We start from the raw sequence: 12,617 nt of genomic DNA on the forward strand, positions 1-12,617 counted from the left end.
AGAGGCCTTCGTCCTGCAGTCGACATGAATATGATGATGATTATTGTGATGATGATGATTTTCCCGCTTTTCTAGCGGAGAACTGAGGTAGCTGTGAGCTCTTTATATATATTTACAAGTATATCCCTGTACGATTTCTGTACTCCTTGAGTACGAAGTGCCCCTATGACTTGTGGTTTACTTACGAGGTGCTGAAGAAATACTCAGCTAGGAATGGGGGTGTAAAAACCCTTCATATCGTTGAATGATAAAGCGAGAGAAGTCATGAAGAAAGGGCAGTGAGGTTAACCAGGGTCAGCCATGCGGCCCTACGGCTAGATCAAGATGAGAAAATGCCAAAAGTTTCTGAGAAAAATAAAAAGAATGTTACAAGTATACCTACGGTTGGCAAAAGTGACCCAATATTGCTGCATTCGGTATTGCGCAGTTCACCGTCCTTTCAGAAATCTGTTGAGAGTAAGCGCACTTTTCAATTAACACATAATGCGTCCCGCTAGCACTCTATGTGATCTACTGTTCAAGCTCCTGGAGAATAAAACTGCACCCTTCGATATGCACGCAGGTAAGCATTTGTCACGCCAGGAGATTTATAATAACTGTACGTCTTATACCCCTGTCACACCGGACATTCTGGTGTCATTGGATTCTAATGACATTCGATGCAACGAATGTCATTCGAACCATGGCGGTGCTACACAGGAAAAATTAATGTCATTCGGTCATGATGTGAGTGGCGATCTTTTAAAAAAAATAGTGAGAAAAGTTTAACGAGCTTTGTGCAGAATGTTTGAAAAGTCAATCTGTTTACTTCAATATATATATGGGGCGTTGCTCCACTGAAATAACACATATATATAAAACTTCTAATTCCAGAATCTCTGGCCACTATACGCCAAAACAAGGCTTAACCAGATTAATAGCCGATAAATTGCAGACGAACCATATCACTGACACGGCAGCGCTGAACGACGATGCTCAGTTGACGTATGCTTTCCATTGCGAGCAGCGCATACTCATCAGAGGCTCGATGATCAAACAGACGCCACTCGAGAGGCCGAAAACACACGCACAGGGGTCTACAGCAAAGCGACGGCCGCCGCACGCGGTGGAGCGTAAGAGCATCGTGTGACAGTCGTTCTCTAGATTCCTTAAGCCACGCAAAATTAATTGTCTCTGCACACGAGTGCTTTTGAAGTTACCAACCTTCAATGTCATATTTTGCCTTGTCTCTATACACTCGCTTCGACTGCAAAGCCGAATGAATTCTCCAACTCATTCGATTCTAATGGCATTAAATATCGCTGTGTAGCATCCGAATATTATCATTTGATGCTAATGCCATTCGATTCGAATGACAGTAAACCGTCCAGTGTCACAGAGGTAGATTACATGAGACTGCACGTTCAAGCGTACTGCCATTCCAAGTTGCGGAAAGAGGCAACTATGGCGTTACCTTTTGCAGATGACGTTGTCTTCGGAAGACAAACGCGCGAGAAGTGGACATCAGCCCACTTAGTTTCCTTGACCAAACTCGCCGTAATCGCACTGGTATCAGTGTTTACATATAAAGGACCACTATCACATGTAAAGAAAAGTACAGTGATCAGGAAATGCAGGAATCGTGGCTCACAAAATATTTCCCAATCTTGGTTCTTCCCTGCCACTCTTCAGATATGGAACTCATTATAGCCTCTGTTGACCAGAAACTCAATTATCTGTTGACAGCTATAGATACCTTAGTGTTCACATTTCTTCTAACCTTTCGTGGAATAGGCATGTCGAATATGTAACGAACAACGCCAATCGCATGCATGGTTGTCTGCGTCTAAACTTTTTTGATGCCTCATCGTCCCTGAAGTTAACACTTTACAACACCTTGGTACGTTCTAAATTAGAGTACGCATGCGCAACATGGGATCCAACTATGACTACACTCGCTCAAACTGTTGAAGCCATTCAAGATCGCGAAGCACGTTTCATCTTATCGAAATATTCACGTCATTCCAGTGTCACATCTATCCGTAAACTTTCCTGACCTTTCGTTGCCTCGAAATTCATCTCGCCTTAACCTTTTTCATAAAATCTATTATAACAACGAGCTGAAGGACGTTCTGTTTCATCCACCTCATTATATATCTTCAAGGACCGATCATCGTTTCAAGGGGGCTCTACCTTCTTGTCGCACAAAATTGTGTAATGACTCTTTTGTTCCTAGAACAAGTGTCGCATGGAACCACCTCCTCTCCACAATCACCAGCATAACTGCTGACCACAAGTTCAAGATCGCTTTACAAAACGCCTTGTATTATTATTTTTTTCTTTGCTGCACGCCTTGCCATTTTCTCCCCGCTCCTTTGTGTAGTGCCTTTGGGCCCTGAAAGTATTTTAAATAAATACCCAAGGTGATTCTTACTATACTCGTGCCCATTCATTTCCATAATCACTGCTGCACAATTTGCGTCTCTAATTGTAAATAAGTGCTCTTTCTTTAATTCAGAGTGTCACAGTACTTGTTGTAGATTGCTCTAGCAAGGCCTCGAACACACCAACACTTAACGAACTAAAGAGCTTACCCTAAAGCCAGGTGATTTATTCTATGCCACGACATCGACTCCAGCGAAGCAGTCACGAGATTCCCCGCCCCCGGCAGTAAAGCATCGCTACTGTGCGCGCTCCTTCCTTCCTCGGCACGACGCGAGTGCACCGGGTTGCCGACACGGTTCGGCAAAGATTCCACCGTGCAGAGCAGCGAAATGCTTTGTGGCCACCACCCCGTCCCCCTCAAGCGGGTGGAGGCGAGCTCACGGCCAAGCGGTGAAAGGAGCGCCTGGCATGCGGCGCGAACACCAATGGCGGGAGCCTCGAGGCGACAGGTGGTGTGCTACCGCAAGACCAGCGAGTGCCCGCGCTCTCCCAGAATAATGGAACGACGCAGCGCGATGTTTCCCAGACGAGATGTTCAATGGCGCCACCTGTTACAAACAGCAGGTGACCTAAATCACCACACGTAAGGTGCCGTTATGCGTGTCGGCAAAGCAGGTGAGAAGGAGGCATCACGGGGCAAGAAAGGCTGCAGCAGCACAGTGCCGAAAGTAACACCGCCACCTCGACAGCCACGTTTCAGCGTGTACGGACCCCAACGACGACGCGTCTCCCGCGTACGCCGGTCGGGAGGAGATCGAACAGATGTGAATGCTTCTGGCGGGCTGTTTTGTAAGCTGCTCTGTATAGGAAGAAGTGGGGTGCTCGGTAAATCGCGTTACTTGACGCCGTACGCATAGACGCCAAGAAGAATGAAATTCCTATTGCGCTGTGCGGCGTGTGCAATTCCCACAACACGGGAACGCACGCAACCGTACTCAGGCGCCGCACGGTCACCGTTTCTGAATTTCACGTAACCTTCAAAGATCGCCTGTGTGCAGATAACGTAGTTGTAGCCCTTGAGTTGGATTATTCAGAGCGGCGGACATTTCTTGCAAAAAAAAATGTAACTTAATTATTCACGTTACGGCACATATAACAATTTACTAATCGTAGTCGTTGCATTTGCAAGGTGAATCCAAATAAAAGTAATGTCCGGAATGCCTCCTGGTTGGAGATATCACCATCAAACTCGCCGCAAAAATGCACTGTGGTTCTACTTATTTTTTACCAAGACGCTCTTTTAGGCAAAGAAGTAACTGGAACGTAAATAAATTTCGTCCCATACTTTGGCAAATAAGTGAAAACTGGTGTAATCTTGGAAATTCATTTCAAGTTGATACGTCTTGGAAACTCACCGGCTACAACTTGTAAATTTCAATATGTGCCGTAATGTAAGCAATTAAAAAGCTAAATAATAAATGTTTTTTAATTCGTTGAATATGTCTCGATTTCTCGTGCTAGCAATGTCCGTCTCTTCGAATAATCCAGCTCAAGAAAAACAATGGCGCTATCTGGGCGCCGGTGATATTTAACGATTCCGTAAAACTGATCACCCCGCATGTAGGAGACTCGTGACAAAAAAAAAAAGATAGACGTACACCGACCAAAAAAAACTTTAAGAAAAGACGTTTCGCCTTCCACGCGGAATCTTTCTTCACAATGGGGCAATAGGAGCCTCGTATACAGTTATTCTAAGCGCGCATTATCAGCGCCCCTATGTCAGCGGCAAGCGGAATCCACCATCGTCTCCCGAGTCAAAAGCGTTCGCGCCCAGTCGACTTGACCGACGAACCCGTCAGCAAAGGCGCGGTCCTGCCAGTATTTAACTAGAAGAGCCCGGAACTTGTTTTAGAGAACCTATCTCTGCCCGTGATACGCGACCAGCATTGACATCACCAGGTATATTTCAAGTGTTACGAATTTGAAAAGTTCCAGATGAAACAACAGCAGCGACTGGTAGATCTTGTTGCGGTATTAAGAGCTGGAAGAAACAGAGAAAGCTTTCGGAAAGCCAGACATATTTGAAGCCAGTTCCTTCAGTGTACATATCCGGCTTGTTATTTATGAACGGGAACCGATGGCCGACTGATGAATTGCAAACAGAACTACAGAATATAAGAATCGCATAAAAATCGCACAAGGAAGGAATCCTCGAATAAGTTAAACTTTCTCTAAAGTTCAGCATTGCCATTTGTTGGGCGTGTTGGTAAACTGAAAGCATATTTAGCGCTAGCAAACAAGGATGGAAGGGAGGCGACACCACAATGCGCATTGTGGTGTCGTCTCCCTTCCGTCCTTGTTTGCTAGCGCTAAATATGCTTTCTCTAAAGGATTCAAAAATAAACCCTGGGAAACCTTGCAATAGTCCCATGTTCTACAAAAAGAAAGTGATGGACATCAGTTACTATGTTCTCAAAAACTGGAATTTAATTTGCATAGCCGAGCCGAATATTTCCCGAATTACCTGTTATCGTTATAATTCACACGCGGTATACGGCGAGCACGAGTCGGCAGAGAATACTCAGTGTTTACGTGGGACATGCGCTCACGTCACTCGTCTGATTGAGCGCAGAAGGAGAGCTCTCGTCAAGCACAGAGAACCAGTCGCTTCAATCACTGGCGTGCGTTACGCCTTCAGATTTCGATGTGACAACAAAGGCGACAAGGCACTCCAAGCGACAAACACACGCGAAGCTTGTCACTCCCATCAATGCTGTTCAAAGGTTCTACAAAAGCTCGCGGAAGGCTGTGCTTCTTTTTGGTTGATCGGGTGCTCTGACAATGCTCGTAGACATATCAGCCTTCATCAAAACCGGTACATCTGTGAGCTTAGTAAGCGAAGTTATAGTAGTCACCACCAGCGTCGTTTCTCAGGAGCCTATGTGCAGCAAAAGTGGTTCATCTCGGGAGGGCTGGACGACAGCAGAACTTGAGTATCAACTTGGCCTTTTTTGTTGTTATCGCAGTCCGATGTGAAGAGCATAAAAAAAAAGAACATTCTCTGGAATGCCGAGGTTCCCGTTGGATAACCTAAACGAAATAGGTAATATTCGACCATAACAACAACGCCCGACAAGCAAAAGCCATCGTGCACAGAGAATGTATCTCTCATGTTCCCAGATGCATGGGTCACAAGCCACGAGAGGCTGTTTCAGCCGGGTGACAGCACCGTCCTTAAGAAAACCTTGCAATCGTGAAAAGAAAATGCGGCAAGAACTTTGTTAGAGGCAGGTATCATTAGGCCTGATTTGAAGTAGTGACTTCCGTGGTTTTATTCGCACTAAGTTCCTACTTCAAGTATGGACGACCAACTAGCCCAACAGTCAACTCTTCATTACGCCTGACCATCAACATATTTCGCTTCCCCAATTGAGCCGAAGGAATCAGCCCGACTGTGCACTGATTACGGGATGACAGACTGATCTTTTTTGCACATGTCTGACGCATCGAATAGATGGCATAGTTGACGCGACTGGATGATATGAATGGTATTCACAAATTGACATGTGCAAAAGGTTCTCAAGTGCCACTTAAAAAAGACGCTAAGAAAGTTACGGCATTTTTCAGACCAGAACAAACTGCACGCAATTGATTACCTTACAAAAAAGAAAAAATAATTCTTCGCTTATATGAGAATTGCTATGCCTGTTCTTCATATCTACAAAAAGCGCCGCTATTCTGAATATACGACACGCTGCGTGCGGACAGGATATACTGTGCCAAAATTATTCTGGAAGAAACCCAAGGGCACAAAAGTGGTGAACGTCACAACCTCTCCGGATACTTTCTGGTGCACAGCACACTAACAAAATTATGACCAGTTACACGAAGAACACATTTGGCTATCAGTTGCAGAAAACTTAACATCCTAAGCACTCCTTTAAGGACATAAAAAATAAATAAGCGATTGATTATATAGAAAGCATATTGTCACGTGGTAGTGACGTATAAAGAACACAGTATAAATACTGTGAAAGACGAAACTAACTTTTATTGGGCGAACCTGTGCCCACAAGAACAGGCACCACTTAAAGAACGGCGATGGCAGCGAACACAGTCGGCGATCGTCACAATCTTACCAGCGGGTCAAGCGCGTCGGCTTTTATACATCAGTCGTCGAATGTTCCAGAGCAATCGCTTGGACCCGCGTGCCTTCCACAAAGTTCTACATTATTCGCGTCGCGCACACACGCGATCAGATTTCACAAGGTTCGGTCAGAGACAGCGGATGGAAACATCAATAGCATTCCGGAAACTCCTGATACTTGCAGGCGCGTCCTGCGCTGTGCGATAACATTTGTTAGGCGGTGAAACGTATCGCCCGATAAAGACAAACAAGTACAATTGTCAATAGCCCCTCTTAAAAAGCATTGACCCGATGCTGCAAACGAAATAAAGAAAAACACCCGTAGGAAAGAGAAAGAGAAGGAAGTTCGTCAGCGTCCGTAAAATAGATTAAGACGCACCACGTGGACCACTTCAGATCGTGCGCGGCACCGCTATAAACACGAAATGCCGTCTGGCACGACCTCATAGTCCAGTGCGCGAATACGTCGAATGACCTTGTAGGGTCCGAAATAGCGTCGCAATAATTTCTCGCTCAGTCCTCGTCAGCGTATGGGCGTCCAAACTCAAACACGTTCGCCGGGCTGGTACTCGACGAAGTGTCGTCGGAGGTTGTAGTGTCGGCTATCGGTGCGCTGCTGGTTCTTGATGCGTAGGCGGGCGAGCTGTCGGGCTTCTTCTGCGCGCTGGAGATAGGTAGCGACGTCAGCATTCTCTTCGTCACTGACGTGCGGCAGCATGGCATCGAGAGTCGTCGTCGGGTTCCTGCCGTAATCCAGCTTAAACGGCGCGATCTGTGTTCTTTCTTGCACCGCCGTGTTGTAAGCGAATGTTACGTATGGCAGGACGGCATCCCAGGTCTTGTGTTCGACGTACATTTTGTTTTTGTTTTACTCAACTACCCTAAAGGCCCATGCGAGCATTACATAGGGGTGTTACAAGGAATTAGTGATAGATACAGTATCCGCATTTAAACAGATAATGCATGCTACAATAAAAAGAACACAAGCGGAAAAACAGGAAAACAAACACAAAGAAACCAGTAAGAGCAATACGACGACACGTTCTAAACGCTGAAGATACATATAGATTTAAAATTGGTGTTACACAATATCAACGTAACTTGGTCACTTCATACAAGGAAAAATACTTATTAAAAACGTACACATACCAGCAGATACTGCATGAAACAATAAAAATAACAAGCACAAAAAATTTTATGCAGTAGAAGTGACTCTGCGCTAACCTAGAACAAAACCATTTGCGCAAGGAACATCAAAATATGATGAGGTAAAAAAGTAAAATAAGAGTAAAAAAAGAAGAAAAAGAAAAAGGCGCGCCACAACACAGTGATGCCTATAACAAATGAACAAGCCAATACTATGTTAGTACGTTAAAATACTGCTTTAGTTTTGCTAGGAAATCATCGAGCTGACACGATTTCATTTGGCAACATATTGCAATGATATATCGCGAGAAAGAGGGGCGAGTGTCTCAAGAAGTGAGTGTGCGCAAGAACGGGCTGCGCTTTAGAGGAAGGACCGGATGTGGCATGCGCTGAAAGACGACCCGCAGTGATGCAGTTTGTAAAAATGGGAAAGAAGTGCTATCAGCCTTCGATTTTCTAGCGAGGAGAGATTTAGAGATATCTTTATGTTGGTGATGCTAGAAGTTCGTGAGTAATTTTTCGTGATGAAGCGGGCTGCATTGTTTTGGACCGACTCGAGCTTGTTTATGAGGTACGATTGATGCGCATTCGAAATAAAAGACACGTACTCCATTTTCGAACGAACTAGCGTCGTATATTTAGTGGACTTGTTTGCCGAGTAAAGGTTACGCCTAATGTAGCCAAGGGTTTTACACGCGCTGCTAGTAATGTGATGATTCCATGAAACGTTTAAAGATAAATTAATTGCCTAATATTTTATAGTTTGCGCATGTTCTTTCGTTATCATTTGCTTTTCTTGCAACTAATATATTATTATGCTATCCACTGTTATGCTGCCAACAATTTTACAATTCTGTTGTATTTACTAACCGAGGGTTCCATTTTCAGTATCATTACTTTGGGACCCTCGTCTGTATATTACAGTTATGTACCTATGTTTTGCATATGAATAAACTTCAACTTCAATAGTAATGTCGTTCATCACGTAACGGGTAACCTTAGGGTGACTAGATCTAGTGGAAGCTATAGTCTTAGTTTTTGAAACATTTATTTGCATTTGCCACTGTTTACACCAGTCGGTAATTTTTGCAAGGTCAGATTGCAAAATGTCAGTGTCGAAAGAGTTAATGCTTCGTCTATAAATTACGCAATTATCTGCAAATAGTCTTATTGTAGATTTAATATTATTGCTGATGTCGTTGACGTATAGCAGGTATAAAATTGGTCCCAATACAGATCCCTGCGGCACTGCGGATTTAATTAGGGATCGCGGAGAAGAAAATTCATTAGTAGTTACAAATTGGCACCGGTTAGATAAAAAGTTACTAATCCAGTTCGTAATCCTACTATGTATATTAACATGGCGAAGTTTCAATAATAAACGGTTATGAGCTACCTCATCAAAAGCCATCGCAAAATCAATAAATATGGAGTCTATTTGTGAGGAGTCGTTAATAGCTTGATGCAGGTCAGAGACTAGCTCGAATAACTGCGTCTCACATGAGTGACCCCGTTGGAACCCGTGTTGGTTAATGAAGAGGAGATTGTGATCGGTTAGGTATTTCATAATTGCTGATAATATAATGTGTTCTAATAGTTTACATGGAATACTGGTCAGTGAAATAGGTCTGTAGTAAGAGAGAGATGACGGCTAACCGGACTTATAAAGATTGGAATTATTTTAGCTATTTCCCATTCGTCAGGAACACATCCTGAATCAATAGATTGTTGAAAAAGAGCGGCGAAAATGCGATATATCACTGGTTTAGTCATTTTTCGTAGTTTTGGGCCGATTCCGTCTGGACCGGGAGCCGAGCTGTTAGAAAGACGATCAATATATCAGATTCAATGCCCTTTTGGGTGATTATGATATTACTCATAATAGAGGTAACAGAACCGAGTTCAATGTTAGCGGGGACGGGAAGTTCACTTGTAAAAACAGAAGAAATAATTTAATGCAGTAGCGACTTCCGATGATGGAAGAATTCATTGTCTTTCTTTATGGAAATGAAGCCTGATGATGATGGTTCGGGGTTTATTACTTCCCAGAATTTTTTGTGTTGTGGGCTAACATGTTGGAAATATCATGGTTGAAAAATTTGTCTTTGGATGCTTCAATTTCGGTTTTGCATAACTTGGATTGTTCCCGACAACACTTCCAGGCATCATCAGATGTCGAAATATTAGCTTTTGAATAAGCGTGCTTTTTTTTATTAATACAGCGCCTTACGTGAGAGGTGAACCACGCACTTCCAGTAGGCAGAGTTATTTGTATTTTTGGTATGTACTTTTCTTTAACTTCAGTCAGCTTGTTACAAACAATCATCCAGTTATCATTGCTATCATGATAATGCATACCGCTCAAGAATTCTACACAAAAAGCAGAGAGCTCACTGGTGATCATTTCAACATTTGCTCGCGCATAATCATAAATGGTTGTTTTTTTCCTGTACACTTGTATTGCGCTTTATATCGTATTCACAGTGAAGGACGTTGTGGTCCCTAATGCAATCTAACACATGAACAGACACGTTGACAGATTCAGTGGTCAGCACAAGATCCAAGATAGCATCCCCCCCGTGTTGCTAAGGAAACTATTTGGCTTAATCCGTAACAAGAAATGATGTCAAGAAAATCCTTACATTCTGCTTTCCTTGGGCCACCTTTAGCTGTAACCGTCCGTAAGTTATTTCCAGGGTGGTTAAAGTCACCAGCAAGAATAATAGGTGAGTCGGGAAATTTACGTACAATGCTTAGCGATTCGTCAAGGCATTTAATGAACGTGTCTAATGAGTCTGGAGGACGGTGACAAACACCAACGGCTCAAGTTACACGTGAGATCTGAAGCAAGATCCACAAAATTTCACTACAGGAACCCTTGTCAAGTAGGCGTGCTTGGAATTCTTTTTTCTGCAATTATAACACCACCCCGTCGTGTTACTACCCTGTCTTTTCGAAACAGAATAAAGTTTTTAGAAAGAGATAATTCATTGTCGGACACATCGCAAGACAGCCATGTCTCTGTTCCCAGTATTATATCAGCTGAGCAGGACTCGACAAAAGCACAAAGGTGATCCTGTTTTTTGTTATCGGCATTGAAACGTCTATTGCCATTCGCGGGAGCCTCGCGTCTAGGGATGGCGACCACTTCATTGCTTGAAGGGTCGACTGTGAAAGTTCCCTTGCCCATTATAAGCTTATCAAACTGCAGTTTATATTTTTCGTTCTGCTGGCGCTTCGCGCGTGCGAAATCACGGAGCGTTTTTCCGATTAGTTGCATTCGCGGTGAAAAATCTTCCTCGATCCAGACTCGAGGCGTTGCGAGGTCTTTTAGTTTGAAAGAGTTTTTCAAGATATTGCTTTTGTCTTTGAAGTTCAGAAATTTAACCACCATGGGCCGAGTGCGATCGGGTTTACGTTGACCGACTCGATGGGCTCGCTCTATTTCACCTGCTTCGATACCCAGGTTTGCCGTGACAAAATCAGAAGTAAGCTTTTCCGTATCGCTCTACTTTTCAGCAGTTTGTTCGGGAATACCCATGAATACGAGTTTATTTCGCCTCATTCGATTATTCAGGTCATCCACAACGATGTTTGCTTGTTGAATCTGCTTCTGCTCTATGTTCTTCAACTGCACTTTAGATTCTTGAACAGAACCGCCAGCCGTAACGCTTTCACTCAAGTCGTCAACAGTTTCAAGTCGTTCTTCAATTTTCGAGAGTCGTCTTCTGGCATCTGTGCCAGCAGTGTGGATATCTTTAAGTTTATTTGTCACTTCCTTGTGAAATCGCTTCTTTGACACTGTAAGTTCCTTCACTAACGTCACAAGTTGGTCAACCTTATCCGGACCCGGATTAACCTCAACATCTCCCGCACAGATCATTAAATGAAGAGAAAAAAGTAAAAATAGTAGGCGTCCACCCACGAAGTAGCGCCTACCAAAGGAACACGACCGGAGCCACACAAGGCTGCATGGCTCCGCAATTCTTCTCGGTTGAACGAAACAGCCAATGCGGGCGCCGTAAGTGCACAAATCAATACCCATAACTAGTCAGTCAATGACAGTGGAAACAATGGCGAATTGCAGCCAGCTAGCGATTCAAAAGGCCTTAAAGAGGCACATTGCTATACACTCACCTATAAAAACAGCACACAGTGTTTGCTCGAAGCTTTGGGCTGCAAATCCCGCTCGGTCGGCGTAGGCTACCCTTTTTACAGAACAGCCGACTAGAGGGTGCTGCAGGCGACGAGCAGTAACAGGACCGGTGAACTGCTGATTGTGCCGGATGAGATGGCGATTTCAAAAGACGGCACTAGGTAGCAGGGCACGTGTCGCGTTTAACGGCAATCCGCAGGAACCAAGACGATTCAGACGACGCCGTTAAACCCAGTGCTGCGCACCCTCAGGGCAGTCGGAGCCTAGAAAAACAGCACACAGTGTTTGCTCGAAGCTTTGGGCTGCAAATCCCCCTCGGTCGGCTTAGGCGATCCTTTTTACAGAACAGCCGACTAGAGGGTGCTGCAGGCGACGAGCAGTAACAGGACCGATGAACTGCTGATTGTGCCGGATGAGATGGCGATTTCGAAAGACGGCACGAGGTAGCAGGGCACGTGTCGCGTTTAACGGCAATCCGCAGGAACCAAGACAATTCAGACGACGCCGTTAAACCCAGTGCTGCGCACCCTCAGGGCAGTCGGAGCCTAGAAAAACAGCACACAGTGTTTGCTCGAAGCTTTGGGCTGCAAATCCCGCTCGGTCGGCGTAGGCGATTCTTTTTACAGTACTAGCATGTCGGCGAGGGTCTTATTCAGGCGCTCCGTAACACCATTCGTCTGTGGGTCGTAGCCAGTTGTCCTCCTGTGCCTTGTCTCACTGCACGGCAGAAAGACTTGAGAGAGCTCCGCTGTAAAGACCGTTCCTCTGTCGGTGATGAGGACTTCTGGGGTGCCATGTCACAGC

At 44.5% G+C, this 12,617-nt stretch overlaps 1 long non-coding RNA gene across 1 annotated transcript in view; it reads right to left on the reverse strand.

Moving 5' to 3' along the window:
* LOC135917039 (uncharacterized) overlaps window positions 1-12,212 on the reverse strand; it is a 78,088-nt gene extending 65,876 nt beyond the window's left edge. Inside the window, exon 1 of the long non-coding RNA XR_010569155.1 lies at window positions 11,795-12,212. This is a non-coding gene — a long non-coding RNA (uncharacterized lncRNA). The remainder of the gene's footprint in view (window positions 1-11,794) is intronic.
* Window positions 12,213-12,617: the final 405 nt, after the last annotated feature.

This window comes from Dermacentor albipictus, chromosome 6, assembly GCF_038994185.2.
Source record: "Dermacentor albipictus isolate Rhodes 1998 colony chromosome 6, USDA_Dalb.pri_finalv2, whole genome shotgun sequence".
Classification (NCBI taxonomy): domain Eukaryota; kingdom Metazoa; phylum Arthropoda; class Arachnida; order Ixodida; family Ixodidae; genus Dermacentor; species Dermacentor albipictus.